The 22347-nt window shown below is 45.4% G+C and overlaps 1 non-coding gene across 1 annotated transcript; it reads left to right on the top strand.

Annotated features, from left to right (window-relative positions):
- Positions 1–20388: 20388 nt before the first annotated feature.
- On the top strand, positions 20389–20464 carry Trnas-acu (transfer RNA serine (anticodon ACU)). Its single transcript has one exon. It is a non-coding gene; the product is annotated as a tRNA-Ser (tRNA).
- Positions 20465–22347: the final 1883 nt, after the last annotated feature.

Raw genomic sequence — 22347 nt, 5'->3', positions numbered from 1 at the left:
AAGAGTGCTCTTCCACCAGGAAAATGCACCATCCCACACATCAGCAATAACAATAGCGAAAATGCATGAATTTGGCTTTGAATTGGTTACTCATCCACCCTATTCACCAGATTTAGCCTCAAGTAACTTAATTTGGCTTTGAATTGGTTACTCATCCACCCTATTCACCAGCTTTAGCCTCAAGTAACTTCTTCCTGTGGTAACCCGTGGTCTAGGGGTAGCGTCTTTGATTCATAATCAAAAACGTCTTCGGTCCCGGGTTCGATCCCCGCCACTGCATAAATTTTGATAAATAATCAGCATTGGCGGCCGAAGACTTCCGGCATAAGTAGTCAGCCTCATTCTGCCAACGGCCTTGTCAAAGAGGGCGGAGGAGCGGATAGAGGTTCAGGGCACTCTCTTGTCCTAGGGGTGGGAAATTGCCCCTAAAGGCGGAAGAATCAGCAATGATCAACGACATGTGGATGCAGAAGGGAATGGAAACCACTGCATTAAAGACACGTAACGTGTATCCACAGGACATGTGGCCTGTAATTGAAGAAGTGTCATGATGATCTCTCTATTGGCAAAAGATTCCGGAATAGTCCCCCATTCGGATCTCCGGGAGGGGACTGCCAAGGGGGAGGTTACCATGAGAAAAAGATTGAATAATCAACGAAAGGATAACGTTCTACGAGTCGGGGCGTGGAATGTCAGAAGCTTGAACGTGGTAGGGAAACTAGAAAATCTGAAAAGGGAAATGCAAAGGCTCAATCTAGACATAGTAGGGGTCAGTGAAGTGAAGTGGAAGGAAGACAAGGATTTCTGGTCAGATGAGTATCGGGTAATATCAACAGCAGCAGAAAAAGATATAACAGGTGTAGGGTTCGTTATGAATAGGAAAGTAGGACAGAGGGTGTATTACTGTGAACAGTTCAGTGACCGGGTTGTTCTAATCAGAATCGACAGCAGACCAACACCGACAACGATAGTTCAGGTATACATGCCGACGTCGCAAGCTGAAGATGAACAGATAGAGAAAGTGTATGAGGATATTGAAAGGGTAATGCTGTATGTAAAGGGGGACGAAAATCTAATAGTCATGGGCAACTGGAATGCAGTTGTAGGGGAAGGAGTGGAAGAAAAGATTACAGGAAAATATGGGCTTGGGACAAGGAATGAAAGAGGAGAAAGACTAATTGAGTTCTGTAACAAGTTTCAGCTAGTAATAGCGAATACCCTGTTCAAGAATCACAAGAGGAGGAGATATACTTGGAAAAGGCAGGGAGATACGGGAAGATTTCAATTAGATTACATCATGGTCAGACAGAGATTCCGAAATCAGATACTGGATTATAAGGCGTACCCAGGAGCAGATATAGACTCAGATCACAATATAGTAGTGATGAAGAGTAGGCTGAAGTTCAAGACATTAGTTGGGAGGAATCAATACGCAAAGAAGGGGGATACGTAAGTACTAAGGAATGGCGAGATACGTTTGAAGTTCTCTAACGCTATAGATACAGCAATAAGGAATAGCGCAGTAGGCAGTACAGTTGAAGAGGAATGGACATCTCTAAAAAGGGCCATCACAGAAGTTGGGAAGGAAAACATAGGTACAAAGAAGGTAGCTGCGAAGAAACCATGGGTAACAGAAGAAATACTTCAGTTGATTGATGAAAGGAGGAAGTACAAACATGTTCCGGGAAAATCAGGAATACAGAAATACAAGTCGCTGAGGAATGAAATAAATAGGAAGTGCAGGGAAGCTAAGACGAAATGGCTGCAGGAAAAATGTGAAGACATCGAAAAAGATATGATTGTCGGAAGGACAGACTCAGCATACAGGAAAGTCAAAACAACCTTTGGTGACATTAAAATCAACGGTGGTAACATTAAGAGTGCAACGGGAATTCCACTGTTAAGTGCAGAGGAGAGAGTAGATAGGTGGAAAGAATGCATTGAAAGCCTCTATGAGGGTGAAGATTTGTCTGATGTGATATAACAAGAAACAGGAGTCGATTTAGAAGATATAGGGGATCCAGTATTAGAATCGGAATTTAAAAGAGCTTTGGAGGACTTACGGTCAAGTAAGGCAGAAGGGATAGCTAACATTCCATCAGAATTTCTAAAATCATTGGGGGAAGTGGCAACAAAACGACTATTTACGTTGGTGTGTAGAATATATGAGTCTGGCGATATGCCATCTGACTTTCGGAAAAGCATCATCCACACAATTCCGAAGACGGCAAGAGCTGACAAGTGCAAGAATTATCGCACAATCAGCTTAACAGCACATGCATCGAAGCTGCTTACAAGAATAATATACAGATAAATAGAAAAGAAAATTGAGAATGCGCTAGGTGACGATCAGTTTGACTTTAAGAAAAATAAAGGGACGAGAGAGGCAATTCTGACGTTACGGCTAGTAATGGAAGCAAGGCTAAAGAAAAATCAAGACACTTTCATAGGATTTGTCGACCTGGAAAAAGCGTTCGACAATATGAAATGGTGCAAGCTGTTCGAGATTCTGAAAAAAGTAGGGGTAAGCTATAGGGAGAGACGGGTCATATACAATATGTACAACAACCAAGAGGGAATAATAAGAGTGGACGATCAAGAACGAAGTGCTCGTATTAAGAAGGGTGTAAGACAAGGCTGTAGCCTTTCGCCCCTACTCTTCAATCTGTACATCGAGGAAGCAATGATGGAAATAAAAGAAAGGTTCAGGAGTGGAATTAAAATACAAAGTGAAAGGATATCAATGATACGATTCGCTGATGACATTGCTATCCTGAGTGAAAGTGAAGAAGAATTAAATGATCTGCTGAACGGAATGAACAGTCTAATGAGTACACAGTATGGTTTGAGAATAAATCGGAGAAAGACGAAGGTAATGAGAAGTAGTAGAAATGAGAACAGCGAGAAACTTAACATCAGGATTGATTGTCACGAAGTCAATGAAGTTAAGGAATTCTGCTACGTAGGCAGTAAAATAACCAATGACGGACGGAGCAAGGAGGACATCAAAAGCAGACTCGCTATGGCAAGAAAGGCATTTCTGGCCAAGAAAAGTCTACTAATATCAAATACCGGCCTTAATTTGAGGAAGAAATTTCTGAGGATGTACGTCTGGAGTACACCATTGTATGGTAGTGAAACATGGACTGTGGGAAAACCGGAACAGAAGAGAATCGAAGCATTTGAGATATGGTGCTATAGACGAATGTTGAAAATTAGGTGGACTGATAAGTTAAGGAATGAGGAGGTTCTACGCAGAATCGGAGAGGAAAGGAATATGTGGAAAACACTGATAAGGAGAAGGGACAGGATGATAGGACATCTGCTAAGACATGAGGGAATGACTTCCATGGTACTAGAGGGAGCTGTAGAGGGCAAAAACCGTAGAGGAAGACAGAGATTGGAATACGTCAAGCAAATAATTGAGGACGTAGGTTGCAAGTGCCACTCTGAGATGAAGAGGTTAGCACAGGAAAGGAATTCGTGGCGGGCCGCATCAAACCAGTCAGTATGGCTGGTTCAAATGGCTCTGAGCACTATGGGACTTAACATCTTAGGTCATCAGTCCCCTAGAACTTAGAACTACTTAAACCTAACTAACCTAAGGACATCACACACATCCATGCCCGAGGCAGGATTAGAACCTGCGACCGTAGCAGTCCCGCGGTTCCGGACTGCAGAGCCTAGAACCGCAAGACCACCGCGGCCGGCAAACCAGTCAGTAGACTGATGAAAAAAAAAAATCTTCCTGTTCGTTAACTTGGAACTTTTGTTTGCTGGGAAGAAATTTTCATGAAATGAGGAAATGATAGTTGCCATCAAAGAGTATTTTGCAGAGTTTGACAGAACCTATTTTTTCCGCTGGGATGAAAAAGCTGGAGGATCGCTGGACAAAGTGTGTATCCCCGAAAGGAGACTATATCGAGAAGTACGGTGAGTTGTTTACGAAACAAACATTTTTTCTTGCTTTATTACTAGACTTATGAAGTCAGCCTGGTATATGAAGATATTGGACGGCTAATTTAGTATGTAAAATGAAATGATAATCTAATAATCATGGGAGATTGGAACGCGGTTGTAAGGCAAGAAACAGAAGAAAGAGTTACGGGAGAATATGGGTTTGGTAGTAGAAACGCGATAGGAGAAAGACTAATTGAGTTCTACAATAAATTTCAAATACCAATAGCGAATGCGTTGTTCAGAAACGGCTAGAGGAGGAGATATATATGGGAAAGGCCTGGAGATACGGGAAAATTTCAGCTGCATGCATCATACTCAGAGATTCCAAAACCAGACATCGGATTGTAAGCGTAACCAGAAGCAGATAGAGATTCGGATCACAATTTAGTAAAGTTGAAGACTACGCTGAAGTTTAAAAGGCTGATCTGAAAGAATCAGTGTGCAAACAAATGGAATATAGGAAGTACTGAGGAACGATGAGGTGCGGTTAAAGTTCTCTGAGGCTATAATACTGCGATAGTAAATATCACATTCTTCGATCTTGTAAGATAGGCTGAAGAAAGGCGGATCTACGTTTATAGGTTTTATAGAAGCACAGAAGGCTTTTGGCAATGTTGACAGGAATACATTCTTTAAATTCAGAAGGCTGCAGGTAAAAAACATTTGGAGCGAAAGTTTATCTATACGTTATACAGAAACTAGTCAGTAGTTGTAAGAGTCGAGGTATATGAAGGAGAAACAGCACTTGAGAAGGAAGTGAAGCAGGGTTGTAGCCTATCCCTGATGTTATTCGACCTGTACATTGAGCAAGCAGTGAATAAAAACGAGGAGAAATTTGGAACTGGAGCTGAAGTTCAGGCAGAAGAAATAAAGACTTTGTAATGCTGTCAGAGGCGACAAAGGGCTGGGGAGAGCAGTTGAACGGAGTAAATAGTGTCTTGAAAAGAGATTATGAACACCAATAAAAGTAAAAAAAATGGTGCGGAGTGCAAAGGAATTAAAAAGAGCGATTCTGAACGAATTAAATTAGGAGTTTAGCTACTTAGGCATCACAATAACTGATGAAAGCCGAAGGTTAGTGGATATAAAGAATGTTAATAGAAAATCATTACAGAAAAAGAGAAATTTCTAACATCGAGTGTAAATTTTATTGTAGAGGAAGTATTTTCTAAGGGTATTTGTCTATACTGTAGCCATGTAAGGAAATAAAACATGGGCGATAAACAGTTCCGACAAAGAGATAACATGAGTCTTTAAAATGTGGTGGCAGTGCTGAACGATGAATATTAGACAGGTAGATGGAACAACTAATAAGGAATGGACGATCAGATTGGGAGAAGAAGAAATTTGTAGTACAACTTGACTAAAAGAAGGTGTCAGTTGACAGCAAACATCATTGGGCATTAAAGAATTGCCAATTTCAAAATAGAGGGAATTACAAGGGGTAAAAACTGCAGAGGAAGACCAGGACTGGAATATACACTCCTGGAAATGGAAAAAAGAACACATTGACACCGGTGTGTCAGACCCACCATACTTGCTCCGGACACTGCGAGAGGGCTGTACAAGCAATGATCACACGCACGGCACAGCGGACACACCAGGAACCGCGGTGTTGGCCGTCGAATGGCGCTAGCTGCGCAGCATTTGTGCACCGCCGCCGTCAGTGTCAGCCAGTTTGCCGTGGCATACGGAGCTCCATCGCAGTCTTTAACACTGGTAGCATGCCGCGACAGCGTGGACGTGAACCGTATGTGCAGTTGACGGACTTTGAGCGAGGGCGTATAGTGGGCATGCGGGAGGCCGGGTGGACGTACCGCCGAATTCCTCAACACGTGGGACGTGAGGTCTCCACAGTACATCGATGTTGTCGCCAGTGGTCGGCGGAAGGTGCACATGCCCGTCGACCTGGGACCGGACCGCAGCGACGCACGGATGCACGCCAAGACCGTAGGATCCTACGCAGTGCCGTAGGGGACCGCACCGCCACTTCCCAGCAAATTAGGGACACTGTTGCTCCTGGGGTATCGGCGAGGACCATTCGCAACCGTCTCCATGAAGCTGGCCTACGGTCCCGCACACCGTTAGGCCGTCTTCCGCTCACGCCCCAACATCGTGCAGCCCGCCTCCAGTGGTGTCGCGACAGGCGTGAATGGAGGGACGAATGGAGACGTGTCGTCTTCAGCGATGAGAGTCGCTTCTGCCTTGGTGCCAATGATGGTCGTATGCGTGTTTGGCGCCGTGCAGGTGAGCGCCACAATCAGGACTGCATACGACCGAGGCACACAGGGCCAACACCCGGCATCATGGTGTGGGGAGCGATCTCCTACACTGGCCGTACACCACTGGTGATCGTCGAGGGGACACTGAATAGTGCACGGTACATCCAAACCGTCATCGAACCCATCGTTCTACCATTCGTAGACCGGCAAGGGAACTTGCTGTTCCAACAGGACAATGCACGTCCGCATGTATCCCGTGCCACCCAACGTGCTCTAGAAGGTGTAAGTCAACTACCCTTGCCAGCAAGATCTCCGGATCTGTCCCCCATTGAGCATGTTTGGGACTGGATGAAGCGTCGTCTCACGCGGTCTGCACGTCCAGCACGAACGCTGGTCCAACTGAGGCGCCAGGTGGAAATGGCATGGCAAGCCGATCCACAGGACTACATCCAGCATCTCAACGATCGTCTCCATGGGAGAATAGCAGCCTGCATTGCTGCGAAAGGTGGATATACACTGTACTAGTGCCGACATTGTGCATGCTCTGTTGCCTGTGTCTATGTGCCTGTGGTTCTGTCAGTGTGATCATGTGTTGTATCTGACCCCAGGAATGTGTCAATAAAGTTTCCCCTTCCTGGGACAATGAATTCACGGTGTTCTTATTTCAATTTTCAGGAGTGTATAAAGCAGGTTCAAATGGATGTCGGTTGCGGTAGTTATTTGGAGATGAAGAGGCTTGCAGAGGATAAACTAGCGTGGAGAGCCGCATGAAACTAGTTGCAGGTCTGAAGACCGCAACAACAACGTAGCCAAAAGCTGAAAAACGTTCCATTCATTCGTCTTCGCTTTCGGCGGCCGCTGCTACATCAGCGAACCGCATCATCCTTATTTACTGTTCCTGATAAAGAGCTCATACATCGAGACACTTCTTTACTTCTTTTATTCCCTTTTCAATTTACACTGAGGTGAAAAAAGTCATGGGACATATACAGATGGCTGTAGTATAGATTACACAAGGTATAAAAGGGCAGTGCATTGGCGGAGCTGTCATTGATGCTAACGTAAGGTGATTCATGTGAAAAGGTTTCCAACGTTATTATGGCTGCACGACGAGAATCAACAGACTTGGAACGCGGAATGGTAGTTGGAGCTAGACGGACGTAACATTCAATTTCGGAAATGTTAGCGAATTCAGTATTCTGCGATCAACAGTGTCAAGAGTGTGACGAGAACACCAGTTTCAGGCATTACATCTCGCCACGAGCAGCGCAGTGTCCGACGGCATTCACTTAACGACCGAGATCAGCGCCGTCTGCATAGAGTTGTCAGCGCCAATAGACAAGCAACACTGCATGAAATAGCCACATAAATCAATGTGAGGCGTACGACGAACGTATCCGTTCGGACAATGTGGCGAAATTTGGCGTCAAAGAGCTATGGCAGCCGACGACCGACTCGAGTGTCTTTGCTAACAACACGACATCGCCTTCAGCGCCTCTCCTGGGCTCGTGACCATTTCAGCTGGACCATAGACGACTGGAAAACAGTGGACTGGCCAGATGAGTCTTGATTAAAGTTGGTAAGAGTTCGAGTCTGTCGCAGGCCCCACGAAGCCATGGACCCACGTTGTCAACAAGGCACTGTGCAAGCTGGTAGAGGCTCCATAATGATGAGAACTGTGTTTACATGCAATGGACAGGGTCCTCTGGTCCAACTGAACCGATCATTGACTATACATGGTTACGTTCGGCTACTTGGAGACCATTTTTAGCCACTCATGGACTTCAACGTTGGCCGGTCGCGGTGGTCGAGCGGTTCTAGGCGCTTTAGTCCGGAACCGCGCGACTGCTACGGTCGCAGGTTCGAATCCTGCCTCGGGCATGCACGGGGGTGATGTCCTTAGGTTAGTTAGGTTTAAGTAGTTCTAAGTTCTAGGGGACTGATGACCTAAGATATTAAGTCCCATAGTGCTAAGAGCCATTTGAACCATTTTGACCTTCAACTTTGGAATTTTTATGAATGACAATGAGTCATGTCACTGGGACACAATTGTTCGCGAATGGTTTGAAGAAAATTCTGAACTTTTCGAGAGAATAATTTAGCCCTCGAGACATGAATCCAATCGAACCTTTAAGGGGTGTAATCAAACAGGTCAGTTCGTGCACAAAATCCTGCACCAGCGACTGCGACACTTTCGCAATTATGGACGGCTATAGAGACAGTATGGCTCAGTATTCTGCAGAGGACTTCCAACGACATGTTGAGTCCATGCCACGTCGATTTGCTATACTGTAATGGCATCCGTCCATCCTTGAGGGATGATGGTGTAGCATGCTTGGTTCAGAGTCTGCAGTGTCTGCTGTTGCTAAAAAGTCCCACTCGAGAGTAGCAGCCCCTACTGCAGTTTGGACATGTGAAATTTGAGGGAATTCGAACAGAAGCCGCTCCGTCTCTTCGCTTTGTCCTCTTCCTGATTTGTTCCTGTGTGCGTTCGTCCTCTGAGAGCTTGACGCCGTTGCGCACAGTTACTCGCCACTTGACACGGTCATCTGCAATAGTTTCCCAGCGACTTGGATTGATTCTGGTCTCGGTCAGGTCTCTCTTGCAGACATCCTCGAAACGAAGATGCGGTCGTCCCACTGGCCTCACACCCTCCTGAAGTTCTCTGTACAGCAGTTGTTTCGGTATCCGTTCAGGATCAATGAGCCTGACATGTCCCAACCATCTTAGACGTCGATGGCTCAGGAGTGCAAAGATGCTGGTTGTGCTTGCACGATGAAAGACTTCGGTGTTGGGTACTCTATCTCTCCAAGAGATCTGGAGGATCTTCCGGAGACAGCGGAGATGGAAGCTGTTGAGATTCGTGCCTAGAAAGAGTTCTCCATGTCTCACAGCTATAGAGAAGGGTGCTTATAACACAAGCGTTGTAGACTTTTAATTTAGTTTTTGTGGTAAGTAGTCCGTTGTTCCATACTCTGTTTTTCAATCTAACCATGACAGATGATGCCTTTGCGATTCTGTTAGTAATTTCAGCGTCCATGGACAAGTTGCTACATATTGTGGATCCTAAGTAGGTAAAGTCATCAACTACCTGGAGAGGATTGCCATCAATGCTGATGGATGGAAGGTTGGTAGTGCTCTGCGCCATGATCTTAGTCTTTTGAAGGCTGATGAGTAGACCAAATTTTTCACAGGCGTTTGATAATTTGTTGATTATATACTGCAGCTCATCTTCTGTGTTCGCTACGAGAGCTGCATCGTCTGCATATAACAACTCACGGATAACAAGTGTATTTACTTTGGTCTTGGCCTTGAGGCGAGCAATGTTGAAAAGATTTCCATCAGACCTCGTATGTAGACACACTCCATCCTCACAGTCTTCAAAGGCAAATCTGAGCAGAAGGGAAAAGAAAATCCCAAATAATGTAGGAGCTAACACACACCCCTGTTTCACACCGCTATTAACAGGGAATGCTTCTGATGTTTTACCGTTGAAGCAGATTGTTGCTTGTGTTTTCTCCTGGAAAGAGACAATTATCTGTAGTAGTTTAGGTGGGCATCCAATCTTCTGCAACAGTTTGAAAAGCCCATTTCTCCTCACTAAATCAAACGCTTTAACAAGGTCAATGAAAGCAATATAAAGTGTCCTCTGCTGCTCACGACATTTCTCTTGTAGCTGTCTTAAGGAGAAGATCATATCTACGGTTGATCGGCCGGGCCTGGAGCCACACTGAGATTCTGGGTAGATTCGGGAATCTAAGATTTGTAATCGCATTAGGACGACTCTTACAAAAGCTTTCCCGGCTACACTTAGTAATGAAATGCCTCGGTAATTGTTACAGTCACTTCTGTTCCCTTTCTGTTTATATAGAGTAACTATCCTCGAATTCCGCATACTCATCGGGACATAACCTTCTTCGCAGCTGGTTGTGATAAGTGAATATAAATGTTTGAGAAGAACAGACTTGTTATACTTAATAACCTCTGTAGGGATCCCATCTTCACCTGGGGCCTTTCCGTTAGCAAGAGAATCTATTATTCTACTAAGTTCTTCCATAGTAGGCATTGCATCTAGTTCTTCTATAACTGGCATTTGTTTGATGGCGTCACATGCATCCTTGCTAACTTCATTCTCGGCTGCATACAACTCGAGGTAGTGTTCAATCCAGCGTTCCATTTCTTTGCCTTCATCAGTAATGACTTCACCCGTCTTGGACTTCAGAGGAGCTGTTTTTCTGACAGTTGGTCCAATTGCTTTCTTAATACCATCGTACATTGCCTTAGCATCCCCAGAATCGGCCACTTTCTGTATACCTGCACATAAATTCAGCCAATAGTTATTTGCGCAGCTCCTCGATGTTTACTGTGCCCTGTTCTTTGTTTTCGTAGGTCATCTCGAGTTCTTTCATTTGGGTTTCTTTCGTAAGCTAGCAGGGCTTTCCGTTTGGCCTCAGTGACTGGTTCCATTTCTTACAAATTTTGCTCGTACCAGTCCTTATTTCTTTTTCCTTTTATTCCATAGGCCAATACTGCTGAGTTGTAGATTGCACCCGAGAGTTTTGCCCATTTCTTATCAACATTCCTTTCTGCTTCCACGTTTCCTGGGAAAGCACTTTCAAAATTACTGGCAAAATCCTGATTTCTTTGTGTGTCATGAACATGATCTGTGTTGATACGGGGGTGACCTCTCGGTTTAGCGTGGTGACATTTCTTAGGAGTGAGCCTTAATGTGCACGCCACCAGGGCGTGGTCAGTGTTGCAATCAGCACTATGATAACTTCGTGTCAGTAGTACATTTTTGAGACCAGTACGCCTAGCTATGACTAAGTCAAGTTGATGCCAGTGATGAGAGCGCGAGTGTCTCCAGGACACCTTGTGCTGATCCTTAAGCTGGAAATATGTGTTTGTAATACAGAGTCCATAAAAGCAGCAAACTTCAAGCAGTCTCTGGCCATTTTCATTCATTTTTCCCACCCAATGATGTCCCAGGCAATTCGGCCGTATGTCATTATCTGATGCAACTCTAGCATTAAAGTCCCCTACAATATACAGTGTCTCGGTGCTAGGTACCTTGGCTATTCTGTCGCTGAGTAAATCATAAAACAGATCCTTCCCTTCCATGTTCGATGATAAGGTGGGAGCGTACACATTTAGGATGTTGACAGTGCCACTTGAGGAGCATATTTTCAAAGCAATAATTCGCTCTGTTCCACCGGATGGTGGCACAGTACAGTCCAGGAGGGTGTTTTTAACAGCAAAACCTACGCCATGAAGTCTTGGCTCGTCTTGAGACTCCCCCTGCCAGAAGAATGTGTAATTATCCTCCCTGATAGAGCCCGCGTCTGGAAGCCGCGTCTCCTGCAGTCCTGCGATGTCAACATTCAAACGATGGAGCTCTCTGTCAATTACGGCAGTCTTACGGATGAAATCAGCCTCTTGGGCATCGTCAATTTACCTTGGACACATGGTCCTAACATTCCATGTGGCAATACGAAATAGTGATTTCTTTATTATTTCATTTTCGTTGTTGGTAGGTGTACTATATCATCCCGCTTGTCGAAGATTACTCCTAAGCTTCACACACCCGGCGAAGCAGCCGGATAGTGGCGGGACAGCACCTTATTGGCTGGGGGCTGCCCAACTTGAGGCGGGCGGTAGCTGTCCAATGAGATGCAATGTTCTCTCCCACCGTCGGAAGCGGCCCCTGGCACTCGAGTCTTACGCCAATCAGACAGAGCTTATAACCGGTAACTGCCTCTTCCCGTGTTGTGCCGAAGTCCTTGGACGTCGCTGAAGAGTCCTCTCCAGGATGGCTATGGTTCAAATGGTTCTGAGCACTATGGGACTTAACATCTTATGGTCATCAGTCCCCTAGAACTTAGAACTACTTAAACCTAACTAACCTAAGGACATCACACAACACGCAGTCATCACGAGGCAGAGAAAATCCCTGACCCCATCTCCAGGATGCTACAAGCCTGAGCGATAAATATGAAGACACGTGAGTTGCCCAATCATCCCTGTCTCCCTCTCGACCTAAATGATAATATCCAGAGGAAAGGCAAGCCAATACGTCTGGTATCACTTCGGTTGCAGGAGCTGCCGGAAGGGGACGTAGTAAGCCTTCCAACCGCCTTTCGGGCCCCACTCCAGATTTTCTTTCAGGGTTTTCTCCCTTAGCCTTCATCCCTCCCGAGACCAACCACAAGGCAGTGGTGTGTTAAGGTAATTAGAGAAAGAAAAGGACTGGTAACTGAGGAGAGGGTAGGGAATAGGATATATAGGATATAAGACGGGTCGTTGTGAGGCCCACTTTGTCTGGCTCCTCTGCTGAGACCTGCCCGGCTAGGTTGGACCTGCCAGTAGCTACGCTACCGCCGATATAGCTCTCAGCTTCCTTGGACACACAAACTCTCTCGCCCACACGAACAGTGCTACGATAAGGCGGTGCCTCATGGCAGAGATTTGCTACACTACGCCGGGCAAAACGCGGTCCGACACTCTATTAGGAGATATCTCATGACATTTGTCAACTCAGTGCACAAATGAAATATCAGTAATGACAGTGAGGAATCCTGTCTTAAATCTTTCCTGATTCTGGCATCTTGAACTCATACCATGTTGTCCGTGTTGTACTCTCCAGTCTGTACTGCATAAAGACATTGGTTTACATTTCATATGTAGAACAATATCAATACATACTGTAAGTAATAAAATATATAAAACTTTGATCCATTCTGGATTTGGAACACTACGACTGTCTTGTTAAAGGTTTCAGGAATTACTGCAACAAATCGCCGTTTTTTCTTCAGTTTTTATTTATTCATCACCGGTTTCGAATCGCTTGGCGATTCATCATCAGATGATACAATTTAGTTTGGAGTGTTGTGGCGGTCGTCCATCTGCGGCAAATATAGAGACGAAAAAGTAAGCACTGTAACATTAAGATATTCTTTCCACATACAGAGCTCACTTTTTCGTCTCTGTATTTGCCACAGATGGACGACCGCCACAACACTCCAAACTAAATTTTATCGACTGATGATGAATCACCAGGCGATTCGAAACCGGTCATGAATAAATAAAAATTGAAGTAAATCGGCGATTGGTTGCAGTAATTCCGGAAACCTTCAATAAAACAAACATTGAGAACATGGCACCTAGATTGGAACAGTTTGTAACCCACATGCAGCCTACAGTAGCGGAATATGTAACATGAAAGCCCTGCAGACAACTGAAAATGCCTTAATGATGCCTTAATAAATTGAGTTGATATGCCTCTGCCAAAACAAATATGTCCTTTATTAACTTGTATACAGATTGTCCTAAGCCAAAAATCATTAGTATAAAGATTGCATTTCTATGCCTTTAATTAATATTCACACTATGAAATGAAAAAATGAAATGACCGCATGGCTGTCTCGGGTTGGTCGGCCGCCTCGGGCAAGTCTTTCAATTTTCTGCGACTTCAGCAACTTGAACGTCGATGAAGATGAAATGAAATGATTACGACAAGACATTTATGAATAAGTAATAGATTTCTTGATATTCAGAACGTTCTTTTCCTACACCAGTCATTTATTAGGTGATTTAACCTGATCCGATCAGCAAGGTCCAGACACTTCTTCTATGGTCTTCCCATCCATCTTGTCCTTCTATGTCTGTAGTACATTCTATCTGCTTTTAACAGTTTTTGAAGCAACAGACATTGGTGACGTTCTTGCAGCTGTACCAAACTTATTAAATTTATTTGCAATTATGGAATATTTCTGATAGCTGCTATAGGTATGGCGATATTATCTGTTAGCGACACATGAAAATTTGTCCCAGAGCGGGACTCGAACTAGGATTTCCCGTTTTTTAAGAGCGGCCGCCTCGACGACTTCAGCTATTCAAGCACGCTTCTGGGACCAACCCAAACTACCATAGGTCACCGTCTACGACCCCACCGCTCGCAACTTTACTCGGGTTCCCGCCATAGGGTTTCAAGGAGACAAACGTATTCAGCGTTACTGTTACCATCGAATCTTTCTGACATCAGCTGCAAGATTGTCACCAATGTCAGTCTGAGGGAAATCGGGGTTCGAGTCCCGGTCTATATCTACATCAACATACATACTCCGCAAGCCACCGTATGGTGCGTGGCGGAGGGTACGCTCTACCGCTACTAATCATTTTCTTCCTGTTTCATTCGCAAACAGAGCGAGGAAAAACCGACTGTTCTACACGCCTCTGTGCGAGCCCTAATCTCTCTGATCTTAACTTCATAGTCCTTAGGCGAAATGTACGTTGGTGGCATTAGAATCGTTCTGCAGTCAGCCTCAAATGCCGGTCCTCTAACTGTTCTCAATAGCGTTTTTCGAAAAGAACGTCGCCTTCCCCCCAGTGATTCCATTTGAGTTTCCTAATCATCAACATAATACACTACTGGCCATTAAAATTGCTACACCACGAAGATGACGTACTACAGACGCGAAATTTAACCGACAGGAAGAAGATGCTGTGATATGCAAATGATTAGCTTTTCAGAGCGTTTAACACAAGGTTGGCGCCGGTGGCGACACCTACAACGTGCTGACATCAGGAAAGTTTCCAACCGATTTCTCATACACAAACAGCAGTTGACCGGCGTTGCCTGGTAAAACGTTGTCGTGATGCCTCGTGTAAGGAGGAGAAATGCGTACCATCACGTTTCCGACTTTGATAAAGGTCGGATTGTAGCCTATCGCGATTGCGGTTTATCGTATCGCGACATCATTGCTCGCGTTGGTCGAGATCCAATGACTGTTAGCAGAATATGGAATCAGTGGGTTCAGGAGGGTAATATGGAACGCCGTGCTAGATCCCAACGGCCTCGTATCACTAGCAGTCGAGATGACAGGCATCTTATCCGCATGGCTGTAACGGATCGTGCAGCCACGTCTCGATCACTGAGTCAACAGATGGGGACGTTTGCAAGACAACGACCATCTGCACGAACAGTTCGACGACGTTTGCAGCAGCATGGACTATCAGCTCGGAGACCATGGCTGCGGTTACCCTTGACGCTGCATCACAGACAGGAGCGCCTGCGATGGTGTACTCAACAACGAACCTGGGTGCACGAATGACGAAATGTAATTTTTTCGGATGAATCCAGGTTCTGTTTACAGCATCATGATGGTCGCATCCGTGTTTGGCGACATCGCGGTGAACGCACATTGGAAGCGTGTATTCGTCATAGCCATACTGGCGTATCACCCGGCGTGATGGCATGGGGTGCCATTGGTTACACGTCCCGGTCACCTCTTGTTCGCACTGACGGCATTTTTAACAGTGGACGTTACATTTCAGATGTGTTACGACCGTGGCTCTACCCTTCATTCGATCCCTGCGAAACCCTACATTTCAGCAGGATAATGCACGACCGCATGTTGCAGGTCCTGTACGGGCCTTTCTGGATACAGAAAATGTTCGACTGCTGCCCTGGCCAGCACATTCTCCAGATCTCTCACCAACTGAAAACGTCTGGTCAATGGTGGCCGAGCAACTGGCTCGTCACAATACGCCAGTCACTACTCTTGATGAACCGTGGTATCGTGTTGAAGCTATATGAGCAGCTGTACCTGCACACAACATCCAAGCTCTGTTTGACTCAATGCCCAGGCGTATCAAGGCCGTTATTACGGCCAGAGGTGGCTGTACTGGGTACTGATTTCTCAGGATCTATGCACCCAAATTGCGTGAAAATATAATAACATGTCAGTTCTAGTATAATATATTTGTCCAATGAATACCCGTTTATTATCTGCATTTCTTCTTGGTGTAGCAATTTTATTGGCCAGTAGTGTATTTGCGTATTGTGCAAAACTACCGTTAACAAATCTAATAGCGCGCCTCTGAATTGCTTCAATGTGTACCATTAATCCGATCTGGTGCGGATCCCAATCACTCGAACAGCACTCAACAATGGGTCGCACCAGCGTTCTATATGTGATCTCCTTTACAGGTGAACCACTCTTTCCTAAAATTCTCCCGATAAACCGAAGTCATTCATTGATCTTCCATACCATGATCTCCACATGCTCGTTCTACTTGATACTGCTTTACAATGTTGCGCCTGGTTATTTAATCAACCTGACTTGATTCAGGCATACATTACTAATGCTATACACGAACATTTTACGTTTGTTTCTCCTACTCATCTCCATTAACTTACATTTTCATACCAACTAGAAGTTTTGTCTACGTCCTCCTGTATCCTCCTACAGTCACTCAACGAAGAGACCTTCCCATGCACCAGAACGTCACTAGGAAACAGCTGTAGACTGCTGCTTACGCTGTCCGCCAGATCATTTATGTACACAGAAAGTAACCGCAGTCCTACGAAATTTTCCTGGGGCACTCCTGATGCTACCCTTGTCTCTGATGACCACTCGCCATCGAGGACTACATAGTGGATTGTTTTCTATGAATGCATGGTGTGTTTTCTTACGGACATGTTCGAAAGAGCAGACACCACACGTTCATACACTCCTGGAAATTGAAATAAGAACACCGTGAATTCATTGTCCCAGGAAGGGGAAACTTTATTGACACATTCCTGGGGTCAGATACATCACATGAACACACTGACAGAACCACAGGCACATAGACACAGGCAACAGAGCATGCACAATGTCGGCACTAGTACAGTGTATATCCACCTTTCGCAGCAATGCAGGCTGCTATTCTCCCATGGAGACGATCGTACAGATGCTGGATGTAGTCCTGTGGAACGGCTTGCCATGCCATTCCCACCTGGCGCCTCAGTTGGACCAGCGTTCGTGCTGGACGTGCAGACCGCGTGAGACGACGCTTCATCCAGTCCCAAACATGCTCAATGGGGGACAGATCCGGAGATCTTGCTGGCCAGGGTAGTTGACTTACACCTTCTAGAGCACGTTGGGTGGCACGGGATACATGCGGACGTGTATTGTCCTGTTGGAACAGCAAGTTCCCTTGCCGGTCTAGGAATGGTAGAACGATGGGTTCGATGACGGTTTGGATGTACCGTGCACTATTCAGTGTCCCCTCGACGATCACCAGTGGTGTACGGCCAGTGTAGGAGATCGCTCCCCACACCATGATGCCGGGTGTTGGCCCTGTGTGCCTCGGTCGTATGCAGTCCTGATTGTGGCGCTCACCTGCACGGCGCCAAACACGGATACGACCATCATTGGCACCAAGGCAGAAGCGACTCTCATCGCTGAAAACGACACGTCTCCATTCGTCCCTCCATTCACGCCTGTCGCGAGACCACTGGAGGCGGGCTGCACGATGTTGGGGCGTGAGCGGAAGACGGCCTAACGGTGTGCGGGACCGTAGCCCAGCTTCATGGAGACGGTTGCGAATGGTCCTCGCCGATACCCCAGGAGCAACAGTGTCCCTAATTTGCTGGGAAGTGGCGGTGCGGTCCCCTACGGCACTGCGTAGGATTCTACGGTCTTGGCGTGCATCCGTGCGTGGCTGCGGTCCGGTCCCAGGTCGACGGGCACGTGCAACTTCCGCCGACCACTGGCGACAACATCGATGTACTGTGGAGACCTCACGCCCCACGTGTTGAGCAATTCGGCGGTACGTCCACCCGGCCTTCCGCAGGCCCACTATACGCCCTCGCTCAAAGTCCGTCAACTGCACATACGGTTCACGTCCACGCTGTCGCGGCATGCTACCAGTGTTAAAGACTGCGATGGAGCTCCGTATGCCACGGCAAACTGGCTGACACTGACGGCGGCGGTGCACAAATGCTGCGCAGCTAGCGCCATTCGACGGCCAACACCGCGGTTCCTGGTGTGTCCGCTGTGCCGTGCGTGTGATCATTGCTTGTACAGCCCTCTCGCAGTGTCCGGAGCAAGTATGGTGGGTCTGACACACCGGTGTCAATGTGTTCTTTTTTTTCCATTTCCAGGAGTGTATAATTGATTCGCCTAGACGGGCAATGGATCCACCTTCTTCAGTGGGGATGCAGACGTACGTCCGACCTCCTGTGGGAATCTCAGAATAGCGAACGTGGAGGAAATGGACGGCGACTGGGGATAGGTGGCGCTCGGTAGGAGTGTAGGACGGCCGAATGCCGGACATTTGCCACGCTGGACATTTGCCACACTTGCCCCTTCGCCAGGTAGCGATCCCTCAGGTAAGGGACGCCCTTCCTCGTACTTCTTCTGTCCGCTTTCAAACCACCGTCTCGACATCTTACTCGATACAACCAGTACGTAAGGGACCTTCTTCTTCGACAAATTCAGAGCTTCATTTCCGAAATCGAAATATTTGTATCTTTTGGGAAACGAAAGCAATTCCGACGATTATGTCAGTATGTAATTAGTTCTGCCAAGTATAAATATAGATCCCTCTGTCTGTACGGTAGCTTCCTTTCACACTTACTGATTGCGATAGAAACAGTCCATCGCCATGGGAGCAACAAGAAAGGAACTATATGAAGAGAATGCGAATATACGCTAATCATTTCTTTTTGATCGCTGCATTTGTGCCTACTTTAAGTACTACAACTGCATGCCCAAAAGACAATAAGGAAAGAAGAAATGGGTATGTGAATCTTTGAAAAGAAGAACGGCATACTCTATATTAATTTACTCTCTAAAATCCGATATCCCTTGCGACGAAACATTAGTTAATAAAGTGTAGCGGGACAAGTTCAAAACATTACTGAAAGTGCGTTCATAAACAGAGATAAGAACATCTATGATTGACATGTCATCTAAAGTCGATGTACAGTTTTAAAATGTTAGAAATAAGGAAATGAAGTAATAACATACATTGTTGTTCTACATTGTTTAGCTCAGGTAAGCCGGCCGCGCTGGCCGTGCGGTTCTGGCGCTGCAGTCCGGAACCGCGGGATTGCTACGGTTGCAGGCTCGAATCCTGCCTCGGGCATGGGTGTGTGTGATGTCCTTAGGTTAGTTAGGTTTAAGTAGTTCTAAGTTCTAGGGGACTTATGACCTAAGATGGTGAGTCCCATAGTGCTCAGAGCCATTTGAACCAACCAGCTCTGGTATTTACAGGGTCACAGAGAAAGCATCCTAGGTTTTGGAGGGAAAAGCCATAATTGTAGTGATCTCCACCACGACAGATACAAGAAGCACAACTTGAGGAAAATAATGTAATGTATGTTCCAGCTCACAAACGACATTGAAGCAGGTAGTTCCTGTGACTTAGTGTGGACAGAGGTTATATACGACAGCCGGAATAAATTAATAACTGGTTCCTTTTACCGACCCCCGGTCTCAGATGAAACAGTTGCTGAACATTTCATAGAAAACTCGAGTCTCATCGCAAATAGGAACCCTACTCATACAATTATAGTTGGCAGTGACTTCAATCTACCTGCCGTATGTTGACAAAAATACATTTTCAGACCCTACTGTAGATAGAAAACAACTTCCATAATTGTTCTAAATGCTTTTTATAAAATTATTTTGAACAATTAGTTCACGAGGCCATTCAAATTGTAAATGGTTACGAAAACACACTTGACCTCTTAGCCACAAATAATCCTGAGCATCACGACGGGTACAGGAATTAGTGAACACACAGTCCTTGCGAGACTCAATTCCGTAACAAAGAAATTCGCCAAAACTAAACGCGAAATATATATATTTATAAAAAAACTAAAAATTCGGTTGACGTCTTTCTAAGAGACAGTCTCCAATCCTTCCAAACTATGTAAGTGAAGACCATATGTGGCTTAAGTTCAAAGAAATAGTATCAACAACACTCGAGAGATTCATACCAAATAAATTAATATCAGGCGGAACTGATCCCCCATGATACACAAAACACGACAGAAAGCTGCTGCAGGAGCACCGAAAAAGGCACGTATAATTTAGACGAGCGCAAAATCTTCAAGATAGGCGAAGTTTTACTGTGGCTCGAAATTTGGTACGGATTTCAATGCGAGATGCATTTAATAGTTTCCATAACGAAACTCTCTCTAGAAATGTGGCGAAAAATCCATAGAGATTCTGGTCCTATGTTAAGAAAACCAGCGGAAAGGCTCAGTAAATACCTTTACTGCAGGTCGGACGGAGGAGGAGTAAGAGGATCAGGAGGAGGGGGAGACAAGGGACCCAACCCTTCGGAGCAGCTAAAATCGTGGCAAATGTCCGCCGTGGCAAATGTCCGCACACCGGACGGTCGCGAGGCTTGCCGGGATAGTCCGTGCAGTGTCTGGATGGCGCAGTGGTTACCGCACCTGCCTACTGAGCAGGAGATCCCGGGTTCGAATCCCAGTCCGGTCCACATTTTCAGTCATCGCTGCTGATTTCACGTAACGTCCCGATACAGTTGACATCAGTAATTCCTTTCCTTTCTCCCCACATCCACCTTCAATTTACGTGCATTGGATTCTGTTATTTAGGTAGTCTTTGAGAAACTCACATACTTGGGAACCTATTCCATATTCCTGCACCTTCGTTAACAGTCGGCAGTGTGCCATCCTGTCAAATGCTTTAGGAAAAATCCAGGACTATGGAACCTGCCTGTTGCCCCTTCGCAGAATCTCGTGTGAAAAAAGGGCAAGCTGAGGTTCGCAGGAGCGATGCTTTCCAAAACCGTGCGGTCTTGTGGACAGAAGTTTTTGCCGCCGGCACATATGTTCATGTGTCACCGACAGATAATATCTTCATACCTAACGCTGTTAAGGTCAGAAAGGTTCTGCAAAAGCGAATAAATGTCATAAATTCTGTCTACATGTTCCTACCATATGTTTCTGATTACATCTATTTTCTAGTGCATTAAAATAACCCGTAATTCATTTCTAATGTAGTCATTTCTGAAGCGATCTTCTCTGGTGCACCGATTAACATTACGCATAAATCTCATTTCCGCAGCCCGGATGCTGCGCATATCCGTTTGCGAGGGAAGGCAAGTTTCAGAACCATAGAGCATATTAGGTGCTGCCGAGACTTTGTAAAACTTCATCTGTGTTTTTTTCGTGGCTTTTTTTCTGTAGCGTATTTCCAATTGTTCCGCGGACAGCGTTAATTGTTAGGATCTTGTTTTCAATTTTATTTTCAGAATTTCGTCCTGCGTCTCAGCGGAAATACTGAAAGTGGGTTACCTGCTCCGTATTACAGTATGTTTTATAATTTAGATCTTTAGGCGATTTTCCATTGAATTCCACTACCTTTCTTTAATTAGTGGGACATACACGTTACAATTAGAAGCCAACGAATTAGGGTGATAAATGGCTCTTTGAAGATTATCTCCATTTTCTTGAATTATTATTTGATCATTTGCGTATAGTAGAGCATTAAAACATTTCTCCCTGTTAAGTGGTGGTATTTACGTTAGAGACGATATTTTGTTTCCAGGCCCTGACTAGGTCATCCATGTAGATGTTCGCCACATCCTTGTCCATCTTCCTGTGTTGCTGTTAATTGTTTAGACAAGTTCATCTTCGATACAATTTTTGTCTCTTTATAAACAGCTTTTACAGAAATAATTAGATGCCACAAAAGGCATCTATTGACATTGTCAAAAACTTTTTCATACGTCACTGAAGTATATTCTTTCCTTTTCTCTACCAAATGTTGTAGAGTAAAAATAGAAAAGTGCGATTTTGCACTGACGGTACGATCTTCAGAGGACGCTTCAAAATTTTCAGAACACCAGTCTTAAATTAGATGGGTTCTTATCTGAAGCCATGCTAGAAGCGTGCTGACATATCACGGCAGGTACAATGTTTCGAAATGAATGCAGTCGTGACGTTTTGCTCACTTTTTATTACAAAGACATAATCATCCGGCAATTAATCTTTTAAATGGCCGGTATATGAACAGTAAACAGGGCAAGTCAGGCGGGAAACACGAAGAACATGCTAGTCGGCGCCTGAAAAACAGAAATGAACATCCGTCACGCCAGCTCGAGAGAAGCGAAGCCGACGTGAGGCTACTTCAGAAAATTACTTTTCAAAAACGGTTGTCCAACAGCTGTCGCTACCAAGTACAGGAGGAGCATTACAAGGCAGACAGCTGAAACTAAGGATAGACTCATTTCTGAGCTCTACTACAAAAGGCGAACCAGTCCGTGTCGGTTGCCTGCATACGCAAGCACTAATGATGGTGTCCACGTTACGCTGGTCAGTACCCTGCCACTTAGCTAATCTCTTCGTTAGTGAATGAAT

The sequence above is a fragment of the Schistocerca cancellata genome, chromosome 9, assembly GCF_023864275.1.
Source record: "Schistocerca cancellata isolate TAMUIC-IGC-003103 chromosome 9, iqSchCanc2.1, whole genome shotgun sequence".
In the NCBI taxonomy this organism is placed as follows: domain Eukaryota; kingdom Metazoa; phylum Arthropoda; class Insecta; order Orthoptera; family Acrididae; genus Schistocerca; species Schistocerca cancellata.
The sequence above is the reverse complement of the archived record's forward strand: the minus strand, read 5'-3'. Positions and strand labels throughout refer to the sequence as shown.